This window comes from Ranitomeya variabilis, chromosome 1, assembly GCF_051348905.1.
Source record: "Ranitomeya variabilis isolate aRanVar5 chromosome 1, aRanVar5.hap1, whole genome shotgun sequence".
Taxonomy (NCBI): Eukaryota; Metazoa; Chordata; class Amphibia; order Anura; family Dendrobatidae; genus Ranitomeya; species Ranitomeya variabilis.
In genome coordinates, this window is record NC_135232.1 from 911,268,877 (window position 1) to 911,290,548 (window position 21,672).

General features: G+C 40.5%; 1 protein-coding gene across 1 annotated transcript in view; it reads right to left on the reverse strand.

Annotated features, from left to right (window-relative positions):
• NDNF (neuron derived neurotrophic factor) overlaps window positions 1-19,578 on the reverse strand; it is a 69,164-nt gene extending 49,586 nt beyond the window's left edge. Inside the window, exon 1 of the mRNA XM_077279032.1 lies at window positions 19,283-19,578. The gene's annotated coding sequence lies outside the window, so the exon portion shown is untranslated. The remainder of the gene's footprint in view (window positions 1-19,282) is intronic.
• Between the last annotated feature and the right edge of the window lie 2,094 nt (window positions 19,579-21,672).

The window sequence follows — 21,672 nt, forward strand, 5'->3', positions numbered from 1 at the left end:
ACATCTAGATAAGTTCCTTAGGGGGTCTACTTTCCAAAATGGTGTCACTTGTTAGGGGTTTCAATGTTTAGGCACATCAAGGGCTCTCTAAATGCAACATGGCGTCCTGTCATGATTCTCAATGGCGAGAGAACATAGCCCAGCATATATGAGAACTAGCTCTTGGAAGATGGAAACTATACTGACCATGAACTAAACCTGCCGCACAACTAGAAGTGGCCGGGTAGCATGCCTACGTTTTTTTATCCCTAGATGCCCAGCGCCAGCCGGAGAACTACCTAATCCTAGCAGAGGAAAAGACAGTCCTGGCTCACCTCTAGAGAAATTTTCCCAAAAGGCAGACAGAGGCCCCCACATATATTGGCGGTGATTTAAGATGAAATGACAAACGTAGTATGAAAATAGGTTTAGCAAAATCGAGGTCCGCTTACTAGATAGCATGAAGACAGAAAGGGCACTTTCATGGTCAGCAGAAAACCCTATCAAAACACCATCCAGAAATTACTTTAAGACTCTAGCATTAACTCATAACACCAGAGTGGCAATTTCCGCTCACAAGAGCTTTCCAGACACAGTAACGAAACAGCAGCTGTGAACAGGAACAAAATGCAAAAACACACAAGGACAAAAGTCCAACTTAGCTGGGAGTTGTCTAGTAGCAGGAACAAGCACAGAAAGGCTACTGATTACATTGTTGACCGGCATGAAACTGACAGAGGAGCAAGGTTATATAGCGACTCCCACATCCTGATAGGAGCAGGTGAACAGAGGGGATGATGCACACAAGTTAAATTCCACAAGTGGCCACCGGGGGAGCCCAGAATCCAATTTCACAACAGTACCCCCCCCTCAAGGAGGGGGCACCGAACCCTCACCAGAACCACCAGGGCGATCAGGATGAGCCCTATGAAAGGCACGGACAAGATCGGAGGCATGAACATCAGAGGCAGTGACCCAAGAATTATCCTCCTGACCGTATCCCTTCCATTTGACCAGATACTGGAGTTTCCATCTGGAAACACGAGAGTCCAAGATCTTTTCCACAACGTACTCCAACTCACCCTCAACCAACACCGGAGCAGGAGGCTCAACGGAAGGCACAGCTGGTACCTCATACCTGCGCAACAATGACCGATGAAAAACATTATGAATCGAAAAGGATGCAGGGAGGTCCAAACGGAAGGACACAGGGTTAAGAATCTCCAATATCTTGTACGGGCCGATGAACCGAGGCTTAAACTTAGGAGAAGAAACCCTCATAGGGACAAAACGAGAAGACAACCACACCAAGTCCCCAACACAAAGCCGAGGACCAACACGACGACGGCGGTTGGCAAAAAGCTGAGTCTTCTCCTGGGACAACTTCAAATTGTCCACCACCTGCCCCCAAATCTGATGCAACCTCTCCACCACAGCATCCACTCCAGGACAATCCGAAGATTCCACTTGACCGGAGGAAAATCGAGGATGAAACCCCGAATTACAGAAAAACGGGGACACCAAGGTGGCAGAGCTGGCCCGATTATTGAGGGCGAACTCCGCCAAAGGCAAAAAAGCAACCCAATCATCCTGATCCGCAGACACAAAACACCTCAAATATGTCTCCAAGGGTCTGATTAGTCCGCTCGGTCTGGCCATTAGTCTGAGGATGGAAAGCAGACGAAAAAGACAAATCTATGCCCATCCTAGCACAGAATGCCCGCCAAAATCTAGACACGAATTGGGTCCCTCTGTCAGAAACGATATTCTCCGGAATACCATGCAAACGAACAACATTTTGAAAAAACAGAGGAACCAACTCGGAAGAAGAAGGCAACTTAGGCAAGGGAACCAGATGGACCATCTTAGAGAAACGGTCACACACCACCCAGATGACAGACATCTTCTGAGAAACAGGCAGATCCGAAATAAAATCCATCGAGATGTGCGTCCAAGGCCTCTTTGGGATAGGCAAGGGTAACAACAATCCACTAGCCCGAGAACAACAAGGCTTGGCCCGAGCACAAACGTCACAAGACTGCACAAAGCCTCGCACATCTCGTGACAGGGAAGGCCACCAGAAGGACCTTGCCACCAAATCCCTGGTACCAAAGATTCCAGGATGACCTGCCAACGCAGAAGAATGAACCTCAGAGATGACTCTACTGGTCCAATCATCAGGAACAAACAGTCTACCAGGTGGGCAACGATCAGGTCTATCCGCCTGAAACTCCTGCAAGGCCCGCCGCAGGTCTGGAGAAACGGCAGACACTATCACTCCATCTTTAAGGATACCTGTGGGCTCAGAATTACCAGGGGAGTCAGGCTCAAAACTCCTAGAAAGGGCATCCGCCTTAACATTCTTAGCACCCGGTAGGTAAGACACCACAAAATTAAACCGAGAGAAAAACAACGACCAGCGCGCTTGTCTAGAATTCAGGCGCCTGGCAGACTCAAGGTAAATTAAATTTTTGTGGTCAGTCAATACCACCACCTGATGTCTGGCCCCCTCAAGCCAGTGACGCCACTCCTCAAAAGCCCACTTCATGGCCAAAAGCTCCCGATTCCCAATATCATAATTCCGCTCGGCGGGCGAAAATTTACGGGAAAAAAAAGCACAAGGTCTCATCACGGAGCAGTCGGAACTTCTCTGCGACAACACCGCCCCAGCTCCGATTTCAGAAGCGTCGACCTCAACCTGAAAAGGAAGAGCAACATCAGGCTGACGCAACACTGGGGCGGAAGAAAAGCGGCGCTTGAGCTCCCGAAAGGCCTCCACAGCATCAGGGGACCAATCAGCAACATCAGCACCCTTCTTAGTCAAATCAGTCAATGGTTTTACAACATCAGAAAAACCAGCAATAAATCGACGATAAAAGTTAGCAAAGCCCAAAAATTTCTGAAGACTCTTAAGAGAAGAGGGTTGCGTCCAATCACCAATAGCCTGAACCTTGACAGGATCCATCTCGATGGAAGAGGGGGAAAAAATGTATCCCAAGAAGGAAATCTTCTGAACCCCAAAAACACACTTAGAACCCTTCACACACAAGGAATTAGACCGCAAAACCTGAAAAACCCTCCTGACCTGCTGGACATGAGAGTCCCAGTCATCCGAAAAAATCAGAATATCATCCAGATACACAATCATAAATTTATCCAAATAATCGCGGAAAATGTCATGCATAAAGGACTGGAAGACTGAAGGGGCATTTGAAAGACCAAAAGGCATCACCAAATACTCAAAATGGCCCTCGGGCGTATTAAATGCGGTTTTCCACTCATCCCCCTGCTTGATTCGCACCAAATTATACGCCCCACGGAGATCAATCTTAGAGAACCACTTGGCCCCCTTTATACGAGCAAACAAATCAGTAAGCAGTGGTAACGGATATTGATATTTAACCGTGATTTTATTCAAAAGTCGATAATCAATACACGGCCTCAAAGAGCCGTCTTTCTTAGACACAAAGAAAAAACCGGCTCCTAAGGGAGATGACGAAGGACGAATATGTCCCTTTTCCAAGGACTCCTTTATATATTCTCGCATAGCAGCGTGTTCAGGCACAGACAGATTAAATAAACGACCCTTAGGGTATTTACTACCCGGGATCAAGTCTATGGCACAATCGCACTCCCGGTGCGGAGGTAGTGAACCAACCTTGGGTTCTTCAAAAACGTCACGAAAGTCAGACAAGAATTCAGGAATCTCAGAGGGAATAGATGATGAAATGGAAACCAAAGGTACGTCCCCATGAGTTCCTTTACATCCCCAGCTTAACACAGACATAGCTCTCCAGTCGAGGACTGGGTTATGAGATTGCAGCCATGGCAATCCCAGCACCAAAACATCATGTAGATTATACAGCACCAGAAAGCGAATAACCTCCTGGTGATCCGGATTAACACGCATAGTCACTTGTGTCCAGTATTGTGGTTTAATACTAGCCAATGGGGTGGAGTCAATCCCTTTCAGAGGTATCGGAGCCTCCAATGGCTCCAAATCATACCCACAGCGTTTGGCAAAGGACCAATCCATAAGACTCAAAGCAGCGCCAGAGTCGACATAGGCGTCCGCGGTAATAGATGACAAAGAACAAATCAGGGTCACAGATAGAATAAACTTAGACTGTAAAGTGCTAATTGAAACAGACTTGTCAGGCTTCTTAGTACGCTTAAAGCATGCTGATATAACATGAGTTGAATCACCACAATAGAAGCACAACCCATTTTTTCGTCTAAAATTCTGCCGCTCGCTTCTGGACAGAATTCTATCACATTGCATATTTTCTGGCGTTTTCTCAGTAGACACCGCCAAATGGTGCACAGGTTTGCGCTCCCGCAGTCGCCTATCGATCTGAATAGCCATCGTCATGGACTCATTCAGACGCGCAGGCACAGGGAACCCCACCATAACATCCTTAATGGCATCAGAGAGACCTTCTCTGAAAATCGCCGCCAGGGCGCACTCATTCCACTGAGTAAGCACAGACCATTTGCGGAATTTTTGGCAGTATATTTCAGCTTCATCTTGCCCCTGAGACAAGGACATCAAGGCCTTTTCCGCCTGAAGCTCTAAATGAGGTTCCTCATAAAGCAACCCCAAGGCCAGAAAAAACGCATCCACATTGAGCAACGCAGGATCCCCTGGTGCCAATGCAAAAGCCCAGTCTTGAGGGTCGCCCCGGAGCAAGGAAATTACAATCCTGACCTGCTGTGCAGGGTCTCCGGCAGAGCGAGACTTCAGGGACAAAAACAATTTGCAATTATTTTTAAAATTTTGAAAGTGAGATCTATTCCCCGAGAAGAATTCAGGCAAAGGAATTCTAGGCTCAGACATAGGTGCATGAATAACAAAATCTTGCAAATTTTGTACCTTTGTGGCGAGATTATTCAAACCTGTAGCTACACTCTGAAGATCCATTTGAAACAGGTGAACACAGAGCCATTCAAGGATTAGAAGGAGAGGAAGAGAGGAAGGCTGCAGTATAGGCAGACTAGCAAGTGATTCAATTAAGAGCACACTCAGAACTAGAGGGAAAAAAAAAAAAAAAAATTGTAGCAGACTTCTTTTTTCTCTCCTTTCTCAGCCAGTAATTTAACCCTTTTTTGGGCCGGTCAAACTGTCATGATTCTCAATGGCGAGAGAACATAGCCCAGCATATATGAGAACTAGCTCTTGGAAGATGGAAACTATACTGACCATGAACTAAACCTGCCGCACAACTAGAAGTGGCCGGGTAGCATGCCTACGTTTTTTTATCCCTAGATGCCCAGCGCCAGCCGGAGAACTACCTAATCCTAGCAGAGGAAAAGACAGTCCTGGCTCACCTCTAGAGAAATTTTCCCAAAAGGCAGACAGAGGCCCCCACATATATTGGCGGTGATTTAAGATGAAATGACAAACGTAGTATGAAAATAGGTTTAGCAAAATCGAGGTCCGCTTACTAGATAGCATGAAGACAGAAAGGGCACTTTCATGGTCAGCAGAAAACCCTATCAAAACACCATCCAGAAATTACTTTAAGACTCTAGCATTAACTCATAACACCAGAGTGGCAATTTCCGCTCACAAGAGCTTTCCAGACACAGTAACGAAACAGCAGCTGTGAACAGGAACAAAATGCAAAAACACACAAGGACAAAAGTCCAACTTAGCTGGGAGTTGTCTAGTAGCAGGAACAAGCACAGAAAGGCTACTGATTACATTGTTGACCGGCATGAAACTGACAGAGGAGCAAGGTTATATAGCGACTCCCACATCCTGATAGGAGCAGGTGAACAGAGGGGATGATGCACACAAGTTAAATTCCACAAGTGGCCACCGGGGGAGCCCAGAATCCAATTTCACAACAGCGTCCCATCTCAATTCCAGTCAATTTTGCATTGAAAAGTCAAATGGCGCTCCTTCCCTTCCGAGCTCTGCCCTGCGCCCAAACAATGGTTTACACCCACATATGGGGTATCAGCGTACTCAGGACAAATTGCACAACAATTTTTGGGGTCCAATTTCTTCTCTCACCCTTGGGAAAATTAAAAATTGGGGGTGAAAAGATAATTTTTGTGAAAAAATATGATTTTTTATTTTTACGGCTCTGCATTATAAACTTCTGTAAAGCACTTGTTGGGTCAAAGTGCTCACCACACATCTAGATAAGTTCCTTAGGGGGTCTACTTTCCAAAATGGTGTCACTTGTGGGGGGTTTCAATGTTTAGGCACATCAGGGGCTCTCCAAATGCAACATGGCGTCCCATCTCAATTCCAGTCAATTTTGCATTGAAAAGTCAAATGGCGCTCCTTTGCTTCCAAGCTCTGCCATGCGCCCAAACTGTAGTTTACCCCCACATATGGGGTATCAGCGTACTCAGGACAAATTGTACAACAACTTTTGGGGTCTATTTTCTCCTGTTACCCTTGGTAAAATAAAACAAATTGGAGCTGAAATAAATTTTGTGTGAAAAAAAGTTAAATGTTCATTTTTATTTAAACATTCCAAAAATTCCTGTGAAACACCTGAAGGGTTAATAAACTTCTTGAAAGTGGTTTTGAGTACCTTGAGGGGTGCAGTTTTTAGAATGGTGTCACACTTGGGTATTTTCTATCATATAGACCCGTCAAAATGACTTCAAATGAGATGTGGTCCCTTAAAAAAAATGGTGTTGTAAAAATGAGAAATTGCTGGTCAACTTATAACTCCGTCACAAAAAAAAATTTTGGTTCCAAAATTGTGCTGATGTAAAGTAGACATGTGGGAAATGTTATTTATTAAGTATTTTGTGTGACATATGTCTGTGATTTAAGGGCATAAAAATTCAAAGTTGGAAAATTGCGAAATTTTCAAAATTTTCGCCAAATATTCGTTTTTTTCACAAATAAACGCAAGTTATATCGAAGAAATTTTACCACTAACATGAAGTACAATATGTCACGAGAAAATAATGTCAGAATCGCCAAGATCCGTTGAAGCGTTCCAGAGTTATAACCTCATAAAGGGACAGTGGTCAGAATTGTAAAAATTGGCCCGGTCATTAACGTGCAAACCACCCTCGGGGCTTAAGGGGTTAAATGCAACATATGAAAAACAGTATATAAATATAAATTAAATACTTTCCATCTTAACCATTTAAGGCCAATTTGGCTTTATTTTATTAACTCTTATATTCTGAATAACTTTTTTATTTTTCTGTCTTTTGGCTAAAAGAGTTATGTTATCAATGGTAGCAATTCTGGGTATGAATGCTTTCATGACCTTTCATTTATTGTTTGGTACCAGAATATTTTTTTTGCATGTACACATATCTTGAGCATAACTTCTTTTTTTACCTTTTCATTAATATAGTTTTACAAGAGTTTTTCTTTTTGCTTAATAGTACCATGCAGTTTATTTTTTTTTATGTCAGTTCATTATTACTAAAAGTGATATATCGCTGGAATCGAGGACTCTGCTGCTCTTATGGTATGTGCACACGATGCAGATTTAGTGCAGAATTGGTGCAGAACTGCAGCATATTTTTCTGCTGCAGAACTGCACTGTGATTTACAGTACAATGTAAATCAATGTGAAAAAAAAAGCTGTGCACATGGTGCAGAAAAATCTGCGCAGAAACGCTGCAGATTTCAAAGAAGTGCATGTCGCTTCTTTTGTGCAGTTATGCAGCGTTTCTGCACCCCTCCATGATAAAAATCTGCACTGGTAAAATCTGCACAAAAACTGCACAGAAACTGCATAGAAACTGCACAGAAACTGCACAAAAACTGCATCAAATCTGCACCTGCGTTTTCTGCCAGGAGATGCAAATTTAGTGCAGAAAATTCTGCACCACATTTCCTACATGTGCACATTAGAGTAGTATTCACCTGGCATGACAGAATAATGCCAAATCATTCTACATACAGAATAAGGACCAATAGCTTGGTAGAAACTAGAATCGAGTCCTACATGATCATCTATGTAGGCTGGGATTTCTTACAGGCTTTTACCACTCTACAGCCTCAAAAGACACTTTGACTACCCCAATCACAGATGTTGTACAACCTGCAAGTAACTTACTTGCACACTCATTTTTATGGTCTCATATGTCACTTGCAGGAATATTAGATGAAATTCTTCTACATGCAGGTGAATATATTGCTATAGATTGCCATTTTATTTGATTCTGTCAGACTCCTACAACAATTATTTCAACCTGATGAAGGCCTATAAAGCCGAAACGTGTTGTACTTTTTAATAAGTTTTTATTATCAGTCCTTTATTAAGTTATTTGCTACACATAGCCAATAAAATATCACCTAATTCAACATCAGAGATACTTGGGGTTCATTTGGGCTATACAGTACAACCCTGTTTTTCAAAATTGGGTTAAGGATCCCCTGAAGGAAGCGCCTGGCCCCTGAAACATCTTCACTCACTCTCTTACAACAATTATTTCCTTTACAAAACGTATATTTCTTTCCCCTACAAGTGCTGTTACTGTAGCTGTAGCTCTCTAGTATTTGCTTATAGCTGTGCCATGGAATATTCGCAATATAGACAGAAGTGGTAGTAAGTCAGTGTTCTGGAGAACAGCTATATCCTCGCCTCAGATTTGGCACTCCACAAATCAAATCAGGCTTTTGATGTCCGTTCATTTATGTAGCAGTCTGGAAATGAGCTGGACTCCATTAAAGGCATAATTCTCCAGAATACGACAGCTGCGGAGCTTACCAGAAAATAGAAGCATTGAGCCGCGGTGCTGTTCATTTACAGGCCTCAGCATTGCTCTTACAATTGATAATGTGCAGGATACCTTTTGACATTAGAAATACAAGTAGGCCAAGCTGTAGTCATGGCTGTAGAATCCACTTTGTAGCTCCCCACTCGTAATTGTCACTCAGACCAGCGTATCGGGCCCATGTCTACCAGTCATAAACCTGGGTTCTTCTAAACTCTAAACCTGCAGCATCAAGTTAGGCTCACTGCTGTCTCGCAGTTTGATATAGTGCTGATGTGGTAAAAACAGACCTTTTAAGATGGTTAATGTGTGTACAGTGCCTTCTGCTGCACTTTCAGAGCTTAAAATTAATTGCTGTTGCATTTGACATATAAATCTACTTCTAGGTCACCAGTTCCACCTTAGCAGACCAGGCCCAGAATGTGTGACAGAAGGGAACATCATTTATCTATGATCATATCTATCTACAGCTGTTCTAAATATGTCTGAACGCAACAACCAATGTCTGAAAATCAGAGCAGAGATACAATCTAAACCTCTGCTTAAGGCTTCAGTGAGCAGCACGTCAATGAGGCTGTAGCCTGAGAGGAACATGGAAAGTTTACCATCCAATATGTCAACCTGAAAAGTGGCCGTGTAGTAACTGTGTGTACAGGCTTCCAATCACTCCTAATTATATTCATTTAGGGGCTCTGCCAATAACGTACCATGTCTAATTGCAAGGTTTACATCTGTAATTGTGCTAATGATGGAATTACTTATAATAGTAATTACTTGCATGTGTTAAATAAAATTTGCCACACTATAAAGAATAAAAAAGCATTAACTTTATTTATCTACAATCTATCTATTATCTATCTATTGTCCATCAATCTCTCTATTATCTATCAATCTATCATCTATATATCTATTATCTATCTATTATCTATCTATATGTTATCTATCATCTATCTATTATCTATCTGTTATCTATCTATCATCTATACATTATCTATCTATATATCTGTCAATTATCTATATATTGATTTATCTATTACCTATCTATATATCTTAGCAAAAAAAAGAAACAGCACCAATAATTAAGGAAAGATAAAGTAGGGTTCAAAGTCTCCCAAACAATTTTCTAGTTGTAAAATAGATAAAAAAGCTTGAGAAAGGTTCTGTGTAAGGCTACTTTCACACTAGCGTTAACTGCAATACGTCGCAAATGCGTCGTTTTGCCGAAAAAACGCATCCTGCAAAAGTGCTTGCAGGATGCGTTTTTTCAGCATTGACTAACATTAGCGACGCATTTGCGACGCATTGCCACACGTCGCAACCGTCGTGCGACGGTTGCGCCATGCTGTGGCGGACCATCGGGACCAAAAAACGTTACATGTAACGTTTTTTGCTCCCGACGGTCCGCTTTTTCCGACCGCGCATGCGCGGCCGGAACTCTGCCCCCACCTCCCCGCACTTCCCCGCACCTCACAATGGGGCAGCGGATGCGCTGGAAAAATGCATCCGCTGCCCCCGTTGTGCGGCGGAGACAGCGCTAGCGTCGGGGACCTCGGCCCGACGTACTGCGACGGGCCGAGCCCGACGCTAGTGTGAAAGAAGCCTAACTGAAACGTCATTATCAAGCCACATGGGCTATTAAAGGTCTTGTTTCCCTTGCTAATTTTGGAGTGCTGCCTATTTTTTATTCTTTTATCTATCTATCTATCTATCTATCTATCTATCTATCTATCTATCTTTTATCTATCTAAATTGAACAAATGTAGGCAACACACCATAGTCTTCCAAAACATAAAGGTGATTTAATAGCCCATAGTGGCTATTATTGGTTCACATTTTTTAACCAAAATGTTGCTATCACTATGAGCTTTTGAATCACCTTTATTTTTTGGAAGACTATGGTGTGTTGCCTCAATTTCTTCTTTTTATATTGAAAGCTGGCAATTACCTGAAGGCTTGGCACCCTGATAAAAACCTGATAAATTTGGCTGGTGCTGCTTCATACTTTTTTCTATCTATCAAGAGGAACGTCTCTTGCTGCAAAAATAGTAGCTGCAGGATCTTTTACGGATAACGCGTTTGTAACCCTACTTGTGTTTTTTCAAGTCAAAAAAAGTCGTCATTAGATTTTTTTACTTGAAAAAGATGCCAGTATGGCATAGGAAAGCATTTTCCAATAAAAGAACCTTCATCTGCTATTTTGCAGTAAGAGACTTTTTCCAGTCGCACGTCCTATTTTACACTTTTTCCATATTATGCATGTCTCTGAATCTTAGCCTTCTAGCCTTTGTACACGTCCTTTACATATGCCTAAACACAAATGACTCTCATATTTTTTAGATATACAAGGAACAACAATATCTACACCATAGATGTGCAGTATAATCGAGGTTTAACATCCGTGCTTGGCAAAGATTTCTTCTAGGCTGCAATATAGTTTTGAGCAAAACGCAGGAATTATAGCTTCGCTCTTCTGAAGAATTCCTTTTGCTAAATAATCCGCTTAAAAATAGCATTTTATGTAACCAACGCCTTTACATCCCTCCTCACAATAATGCTCTAAACTGTGCAGAACACTGTCTCTGATGCCAGCATTCCTCACATGCATGTAACAGAAGAAGACAAGTCTTGTATATGCAGAACACATGAATTAGGTAGATGATCCATAACCACATGCGATACCTTGAGTTTTTTCCCTTACACTACAGTGCTAGGCTACAAAGATCAAGAGAAATGAAAACACTTGCAAAAACAACTCAAATGTTCTTTTCAAAATGGCATCCACACCTGTTTTTGTATATTCGCAGAGCATTAAATATTAATGATATATTTTTTATAAAGTTAGTGATTGGAAAACTTTACTTCCCGAAGTACATCATTGGATTAAAGTTGTCGGAACATCCAATTTCAGCAGTACTGGATGGCCTTCTAATGTGTATAGGGCCTCCCGACTCTTCTCTGACACATGAGGTATTGGGCATTTTGAATATAAATCCCATTTCTTTTGTCCTTCCTAATGATAAGTATCAGAGGTGTCTGACAATGGCTTACTTCTCTCTCCCAACCATTGAAAACACATGCACATTCATGGGTATGGGGAGTAGGTACAGCTACCTGGTGACTGAACAAGTGTTAAATTGACATTTATTTAAAAGTGTAGAGGCACAATTAGGTTCTACATACGTGAAAGCTCCACTCCAACATTTTATTATTGCAGCTCTGGAGTGGTGCTTCTTACCCACCATCTTCACCTTCTATCGTCGCCACTCCTGACAGTCGGCAGCAGATTGCGGCCTGCCAGATCACACTAGTATTTGCTGGAGCGAGCCAGGGGTCACTTATCATTGTAAGTCTATGAGAGCCTTGTTGTGGCCTCGTTCTGGCTCTCCCTTATATTGAGTGCTTGTGACTGTTACTTTTGACTTCTGACCAGTCAGAAGTTTTAGCCACAAAATGGCGCTGCAAAACTGGACCGGCACTAATAAAATGTGAAGATGACGGCGGGTAAGCATAAGACTTTGATCAGGGAATTAAATTAAAAGCACCACTCTAGTGCTGCAATAAAAAAACACAGGAGTGGTGCTTTAAAGTTCAAAGCCCCATTTGTGTTTCCATTACCATTTCCATTTTTTATGGCTAGAAGAAACCAATCTCCATAATTTGTGTCTATTATCTGTAGCATATACATGTGTTACACTATAGTTTCCAGTAGGAGGCAGTGTGACCCATATTAAAGGGAATAATATTTAACCCTTCTAGTCCATAATGCCAATAGGGAGGGATGACTATTGCAATTTGAAGACTGCTTGGCGCTTCCAGTCCCACCCTCGGCAGCCTAAAATACTGGATTGTTCCTCAATCCACATTATATGGCACATTTAGAGATTGCAAGTGTAGTTCAATGATTCAGCTCCTGGTAGGCCGCATTAAAGTTAAGTACACAGCTCCTGTGTCTTTAAGGGTCTTTACATACACATATTTATTCATATTTTTTTGCAGTTAACTTTTCAGTCCAGATGTCCAACATGAAACCAGCGTCTACTCAACCATGTCATTATAGATGAATATCTGACATGCAGAGTGGGCAGCTACATAAAGAGTCTTTTAATGATAAAACTTTGGCTGAACCGGACTATATTTTACAAGCAAATTTTGTTCTAGGAACACATGTACATTCAATAAGAGAAACATCTTTGTAACCTCTCAACTATTCCAACTGAGGAGTCATATTTGTCTACCAAGCATGCCAGGGCCTGACTCATCCAATCTTTCCATCAATTATTTGTAAAACTGTAAACCCCATCTTCTGTGGCTGGAAATGATTGTGTATGTCCCAACTCGTTTCACCATTATCTTGCCGTGTAAACAGGCTGCCGGTCACTTGATGAAATAGCAAAACTCTCGTTCACTGGGTGACATTTTTTTTACGCAGCATAAATAATCATCATTCGTTGTGATGCATTTTCACTGCCGAGAATAATGGCAGCCTAGTACTGATCACTTAGTTATTTGCTTTGGTTTACCTGTGTGAACAGGCAGTCAAATGGCTGCCAATTGGAAAAGTTTACCGCACGGCAGTCGTATTGTGCCTCTGGTTGATCCGTGAAAAAAGACAAAATTTTAACATTCTACAGTTTATTATCTATATATATTTCTATGTATAAGCAGATTACAGTGCATAAGACCCACTGTGGCCGCTCACCATCATCACATAAGACTAAGGAACGCACTGGCAACCCATGCCAAGCACAAACAGCAAATATAGATTTCCTGTGCCTCCTGCAGGAAGGGTCCCTCCTATTCAACAAGGCAAATAATAGAAGAAAGGGACAATACAGATAACAAATCGTTCCCGACACAAATGCAAATCAGGTCATTATTGTGACTAGACCAAGGCTTGAGATAGTTTGTGAGATTTCATATAATTTGCTCCTGCAGATTAAAACCTCAGAGGACAGTAACTAGTTCTACTTCTTCATCAGCCAATGACTGGTCTGGTTGAATGAAACATACAAAAACTTTATTGTTCAGAAAGATCTGTAAATGACTTGCGCTACATTTGTCATATTTAATATGCTGCAGTTTCACCAATGTCCTTGCCCGTTAACAATAATAATACAATACAATCATAAAATCACATCTTATTTTAAAACTCATACAATTTTTTTTAAATAATCATCTTGAGCTGTTGATCGTACATTTTTATTAATCACATCTCTATTAGGAAGTTCCTGCTTTCATCAGGAACACAATCGAGAGGCTGCACAGTGGTTAAGACTCTGTGCACAGCAAAAGATGACATTAATGTCTTTACTTACTAACTTGTATTAATATGTAGTAGGTGAAATAATAATAATAATATTAGCAAATACCTCCAATTAGAAATGTAGTATAGTTCTACTGATTTGCTATGTCACTTACCCCATATGCAGGGCAATACAGTAGCTTAAGTATCCATGGTTACTAGTGATGAGCGAATATACTCGTTACTCCAGATTTCTCGATCACGCTCGGGGGTCCTCTGAGTATTTTTTAGTGCTCGGAGATTTAGTTTTTCTTGCCGCAGTTGAATGATTTACAGCTACTAGCCAGCTTGATTACATGTGGGGATTCCCTAGCAACCAGGCAACCCCCACATGTACTTATGCTGGCTAACAGATGTAAATAATTCAGCTGCGGCGATGAAAACTAAATGTCCGAGCACTAAAAAATACTCGGAGGACCGCCGAGCGTGCTCGGGAAATCTCGAGTAACGAGTATATTCACTCATCACTAGTTACGACTACTCCTATAGTAACAGTTAGATAGTTATTAGTGGTTGTAAGCATGGATACCAAAGCTACTGAAATGCCCTGGACAGGGATTAAGTGACAAAGCGAATCAGAAGAACTGTACTTCGTTTCTAATTGGAGGTATTTGCTATTATTATTGTTGTTATTATTATTATTATTATTATTATTATTATTATTACGCCTACTACATATTGGGATTGAATCTTGAATATTGGAATACCCCTTGAACCCATTTCACTCAATAAAGATGTGTACATAAGTACATTTGATTTTGGTCCCAATTTATTCTTAGGATGCCTATAGGAGAGAGCCATTTATGCACAACACCATACAAACAGACAACAGACGCACAAGCACCAACTAATTAATATCATGGATTGAGACAAAGTCACAATAAAAGAGGTAGATTAAAACAAATGTGAAGGGAAATTCACCATGTCATGAATAGGGAATTAATGTCTTCAATGTGGTGTAAATGAAGGGAAAGAAAAATGGATAAGACATAAAACCACAAAATATGTTCAGATGTAAAAACAAACCTTATGGGTATAAGAGTTTGGAAGTTAATGCCCAAGAAGCTGGACTTTCTTCATCCGAGGCAAAGGTCCAGCTATCCTAGCCCTGAATATCGATATAGTGGCTTGTAGATATTTCCTCTGTCACCCAGCACCCACATGCCTTGGGTGCTCTCTTCTAGCTACGCTGCTGGTTATGGGAAAATAGTAAGGTTTGGGGAAAATTGGGCTCCTCAGGAGACTAAATGACTTTTCCAAGACCCTTATTCATTGTGAATCGTTACTTCATACAAGCCCTGGTTCCCTAATTATAAAGCTAAGGATGAGAAGCCGAGGGGCCTCTGCTAATGGACTGACTTTGCTGCTAGGAGGCCATAGCGCTCACCCCATTTGCCATTATTATCCTCTTAATGCCAGGTCTTGGCACTGGCGCCATTTTTCAGAGTAACAATGTTTTTGTGTAAAGTAAAGCAATCTGAAGAATTTAGAATTCCTCCAGAAAAAAAGCCAAAGAAGTATTTTCAAAGATTAAGTAATAGCAATGATGTGCTACCGTCTATAGGAGGATTTCTAAAAGGGCATGTCATCTTTCTTCATTCCTCGCAGTGTCTCCCGGACAAACAAGCTGCAGGCGAAGCTTAAAGGAAGCCCTTTTGCGTGCGGTTTAATTCTGAATGTTTTGAAAAGGAACTGGAGTGAGACAGTAATAATGTTCTGTGGTATCTATTTCTAGCTCCCCGTGACATCACACCCTATGTGCCTGTAATGGCCGCTATTTCAGAAATGCACCAAGCAAACAACAAAATCTAAAGGACAAAGCTTTTATTTAAAGGCTGCTCTTTCCATCCTCAAGGCAGATGTTACTTAACTAGATACTAAATGGGAGTGATAATCACAAGGAGTGAAGATTCCATGAAGCGTAGTCCATGTCCACCAATATCTACCTGTATCTATCTATCTATCTATCTATCTATCTATCTATCTATCTATCTATCTATCTGTCTATCTATCTCTACCTATTATCTATCATTTATATATCTATCTATCCATCTATTATCTATCTATCTAATATCTATCTCTATCTATCTATTATCTATCATCTATCTATTATCTATCTATCGTTTATCTATCTATCATTTATCTATCTATCTATCTATCTATCTATCTATCTATCTATCTATCTATCTATCGATCTATCTATCTATCGATCTATCTATCTCCTATCTATCTATCTACCTATCATCTATCTATCTATCTATCTATCTATCTATCTATCTATCTATCTATCTATTCTCTATCTATCTATCTATCTATCTATCTATCTATCTATCTCTATCTATCTATCTATCTATCTATCTATCTATCTATCTATCTATCTATCTATCTGTCTAGCACTTATTTCCAAGAATTATCCTTTTTAGAGTAAAAATTCAAGATAACGCTTTTACAGTGGATTTTATAAAGAAACTTTGGTTGAGTTTGCACTATTTTATGCTATTGCAATATGTAACTACTTGAAGATGGTATAATAATAGACACAATTTAATAACTATAATATTACTATATTTTTTAAGGAATTAAATAATCAGAGATTCCATCAGATGCTGTTCTGTCTGTATCACCCCTTGGAAAATATGAAATAAACCATCTTACATGTCTTTCATCCGTTATATGTCTCTCATTTAACTCACTTATAGCCAAGGGGTATTTAGTGCTTTAGTCCGCACTGTCTTCCAAGAGAATGAGTTACATAACGGATAGGATAATTCCATGCGCTATATTCAAGTGGCTTCGGCTAAGCCACATTTTTCTGGCTAGTCTTCTAGTCTACATAAAACAGATAATGCTGGCAGCTGAAATGTGGTTTACATGAATACACCACTGCTTTGTACAGAACCTGCTTCTAAAAATCGTATTTTAGGTTCCAGGAATTAAACTAACTTGCTCTTGACTTTATTTGGGTTATTAGTACATTTATAGTTACCACATCTTTGGAGCTGCCCTACATCTCATTACTTATTCACCCCTTCTGAACTTCAGAGATCCAGATAGTGTGATTAGAGAAAGCCTTCCATATATTTCCCTAGAGTGACCCATAGTGGTAGTAGGAGGGCACAGCATGACACTGGCACGGGCCGACAATACATCTGCCTTCACTCAATTTCTATGTCTGACCTATTTTTTGCCTTGTAAGGAGAACACGAATTCTAGCCGATATACGTGAAGCACCAGAAACCGCTGCATCTAATACAGATATCCTATAATAACATTTTAGTCACAAATTGATAAGCTAAAATATTGTATCATTATTATTATTATTTATTATTATAGCGCCATTTATTCTATAGCGCTTTACATGTGAGACAAAATAGATGCAAGCTTTTGTGTACTTGCTTATTTTGAAGATTCCTATATCTCACTTTCTTCAGGGTACTCAAGATGGAGGGACACAATATCTTTTCAATTTTCAAGTGGTATTAAAAAATGATTAGAAAATGGAAGTATAAGAAAAACTTGTCCACTCAGTTGCCATCATTTTCTTAAAATGTAGGCAAGCGTACACACATTTACTCACAATGCAGACACACTGTAATAAAATTTGTAGACAACGTATTTTGACAGGGTAATTTTAACCAAACCATTGTACTTGTTAGAAACCAAGTGTGCCACATGACCCCGATAGACGACAAGACTTGTGCTCTTCTTAATCAGCTCAATGAGGGAGAAGATTCCTTTCCCACATCAAAAAAGTGACAACAGATAAAGTTTCACAAAGGATACACCTTGTGTTCCCCCAAACAGGTCCTAATATTAGCATAGCCTATAAAACAATATTCCCCCTAAGATATTAAATTATAAAGCAACATATATCTACCCCACTTTGTTTTACAAATCTTTATTCGGAAGCCATGCTGTTAACAGCCCTCCAGCATATCATGTTCATGATGTCCCCTTATCATTTTACTCTCCAGGAGATCACAGGAAGCAAGGTTCCTCTAAGCCATGGCCAAAATGACCCCTGCATTGATTTGCCCCAAGATTACCGGATGCCAACTCATAAGGTCATCGCTATATGTAAGGGATACACTATGAAAACAAGACAGCCATATGTTCCCTAGTCAGTGACATGTGTACCGAGAGATTATTTGCCTGCTAATCCATCTCTTTTGATCAAGCCCTACCTTTAGCATCCTGCTGATTCATCCCTAACCAACAAATCTGCTTAGGACAGGCAGCGAGGCTTAGCCTCAGCGTAAACCTGAGTTATTAAAACAAACAAGACACAAAATTCAAAGTCGGCCACAACAATGCAATAATATCGAGAAGAGATCATTTCTGCCAAGTTTACCATTCAAGTCAAATACCTCCTCCAGTTACAAGTCATGTCATAAAGCGGCACTGATTGTGCACTGGCAGCGATATCAAAGCTGTAATTTCCTGGGTCTGCTCTGCAAGAAACTTTTCAAAGGTCTTGGAACTTCCAGAGACCAATTAACTCATTCAAGAGATGGCCAGACCATCATTCCTTCACTCACATTCCCAGCCCTTGGGCTTCGCTTGGGAGAGGAGATGCTTGGCTACTTTAACCTAGTGTAGCCATTTGTGAGTTGATGATTTTTAATATCTTTTACATATTTGCTTTTGTTTCATAAAAGGAAAATAAAAACAAGTGCACAAATATTTTCACTGCACGCAAATCTCCCTAAAGGCAGGAATTATTAATATTGCTTGCTCAGTAGATAAAGAGGATTTGCACTTGATGAAAGAAGAGCAAAAAGTATTAACAAAAGATAATATGTAGAAAGCTGAGTAGATCGTTCAACTTATGCGGACTGTATTGTTTTGTACTGTGCTTTATGTTATTCTTCATATTATGCTTTGCTTGTACAGCACCAATATTTCCACAGCACTTTACAGACATGATCATCGCTGTCCCCATTGGGGCTCACAATCTAAATTCCCTATCAGTATGTCTTTGGAATGTGGGAGGAAACCGGAGAACCCGGAGGAAACCCACTCAAACACGGGGGGAACATACAAACTCCTTGAAGATGTTGTCCTTGGTGGGATTTGAACCCAGGACCACATTTGTTGCAAAGCAACAGTGCTTAACCACTGAGCCACCGTGCTTAAGACAATATAAAACCCAAATTAATACATTATGATATAATGCATGATGATAATGCACAGAGCAGATACACACACACACACATATATATATATATATATATATATATATATATATATATATATATATATATATACACACAGAGGTACGTTCCTGCTTACCTTTCAACTAGATGCTTCTGATGTCACCGTAAATGTCCCTGGACTCTCTGATGTACTCCCCAAATTTTCTTCAGATTGCAACTTAGATGCAGCCACAATTTGTGCACTTTTTCAGTTCTTCTAAAACTTGACACACAGGGGTAATCTGTAAAGTGACAGGTATTAGGATGGCCGGTGTGTTCTTGTATCCGATATCCTCACCAGTGAGAGGGCGCAGTAGGACTTGGCAGAGATGCTCTGCTGGAAAGTTGCTGAGCCTCTGCGCTGTGTGTTAGGTGTCTGCTCCCTCTCACTCTGATACTGTAGTGCATTGGTGCTGAATGTCAACAGCAGAGCGCAGAGCCTTCCCTCCCCTGTGAATAAAGCCCATGCACCTAGCCCACCAACCAATGCAGGACGGGACAGACGCCTGAACCAATCACTGCCCCCTCTCCCTGCTCACTTTCTGAATGGTATGAGGCCCGACCCACCTTCACTATAAAAACAAAGACAGGGGCACAAGCAGGCACCACAGACCAAGAATGACAAAAGGATGGAGTAGAGGAGAGCAGTAAAAAAAAAACAAGGGGGAGAGGGGGCTGTCTGTGAGGCTTGCAAAGGGTTACCAGGACCAGGATACGCTGACAGCTTGTATGGTTTCGATTTATAAGATTTGTTTTAGAAAATAACTCCCTCAACTTGCCAAACAAATTTCAATTTCATCTCATTTGTTTTCACATTGTTTGTTTAGGACGTTTCACTGGTCAGTGGCCATATTTCACATTGCACTTTGCATATGTAGCAGAGCGAAATTCATCATATGTGTTTGTCAGATATTATAATATCTGGGGTCTTAAATATTCTTTTCTCGGAGAGTCATCACAGAAAGTACAACAAATGGCACATTCTGCATCTAGATATATTCGGCAGGGGCAAAAGTTGTCCTTCCAATATATACTGCGTACTGTAGGAAAGAACATGAAAATATAATGTAAGTAATTCACTTTGCTTGTTTTTCAGGGCAGTGTAGTTTAGGATGGAACATAGGTTTTATTGAAAAAGAAGCCACAGAAAGCTCGGGAAAGGAAAAGAAAACACGGTTGTTTTTTGTATAAATAGTCTTTTGCCGTGAAGTTTCCAGACACCAAACCAAATGCAAACTGTTTCATAAACCCTCCGCCGAGCCAAATCTGTGGTCACTGTGCATTTATTAAAATATGCAGTGATGTATAAAATGCCAAAAAGAAAAAAAGTCTGAAAATATAGATGTGATCCGGCGTCTTATCTGGGATGACGAGGAGCGAGGCCGTGAAGAACAAGGATGTCTCGTGTTCTGCATCTGTTGGCGGCTCGCGACGTATTTTACAATTGGTGTATAGCGCTACTTTCATTTTAATAAGACACCAATTACCAAGTTTGTTTTTACAGTTTCATTTATTGACTCAGACAGGGGAGGAGGCGGATTTCAACTACTGCCATTTTTATTTCAAATCATAAACATAAATTTTAAGCCACCCGTAATAGATTGTTTAAGTTTGGCAAATCGGATTATATTATTATAAAAGGAGATCAAAGATATATTGCTATACTGTAAAGTCTCCCAGCTTTGACTTGCATATGTTGGATAATGAGAAACAGCTCCTCCACACACCGGCTTCTTAACACTGATCAATCACATGAAGCGAATATAGAGCGATTCAAATCAGATGTAAGCACTTACTGCCTAATGGAAATTGCTACCTACTCCTTACACCTTCAGCATTTGTGTATTTAAGGCATAAGTTCCTTAATAGCAATAATAAATGCCACCTGTATTCAGTGGCAGGAGAGGAGCTGAAAACGTTCAGTCGTACTCGTTACTGCTTACTGCCATACAGCGAAGGTCTCATTCTTAATAAAATGTTAGCATGTCCCAACACTAGCCATATTTCATAGATATTCTCCCCAAGTAATCAGGGTCAGTGTTAGACAAAGGCAAACTGGGTGATCCCATGGTCTTCAAACTCCTCGGTTCCTTAGAGAAAAGTCCGTTGGAACATCCTAGGACTGCTTCAGAAAAAGATTCCGCTACACTGTATTTCTCAGAAAAATTCCTAGGGTAAGGTAAAGCTTATATGTCAGTATTGTTTGGATAATATAGTAAAGTATTGTTTAGTTGACTATATGGTTTTTGAAAGTATTATTTCATAGTAATATATCATATTTTTTAGCATTTTTCTATTAGTTTTGGAAATTAAGGTAAAAAATGTAAATTAGTGAGCAAGGACCTCTGATTTGCTTTTGGTCACCAATCGAAACCCTACAGAAATAATTAATTGCAACAATTTCCCCAGTGGTTGTTCTATATTGGTATTTTAGCTATTCCATTTAAAATAACTATTTACAGAATTGTACTTTTAGCGTTATGCATA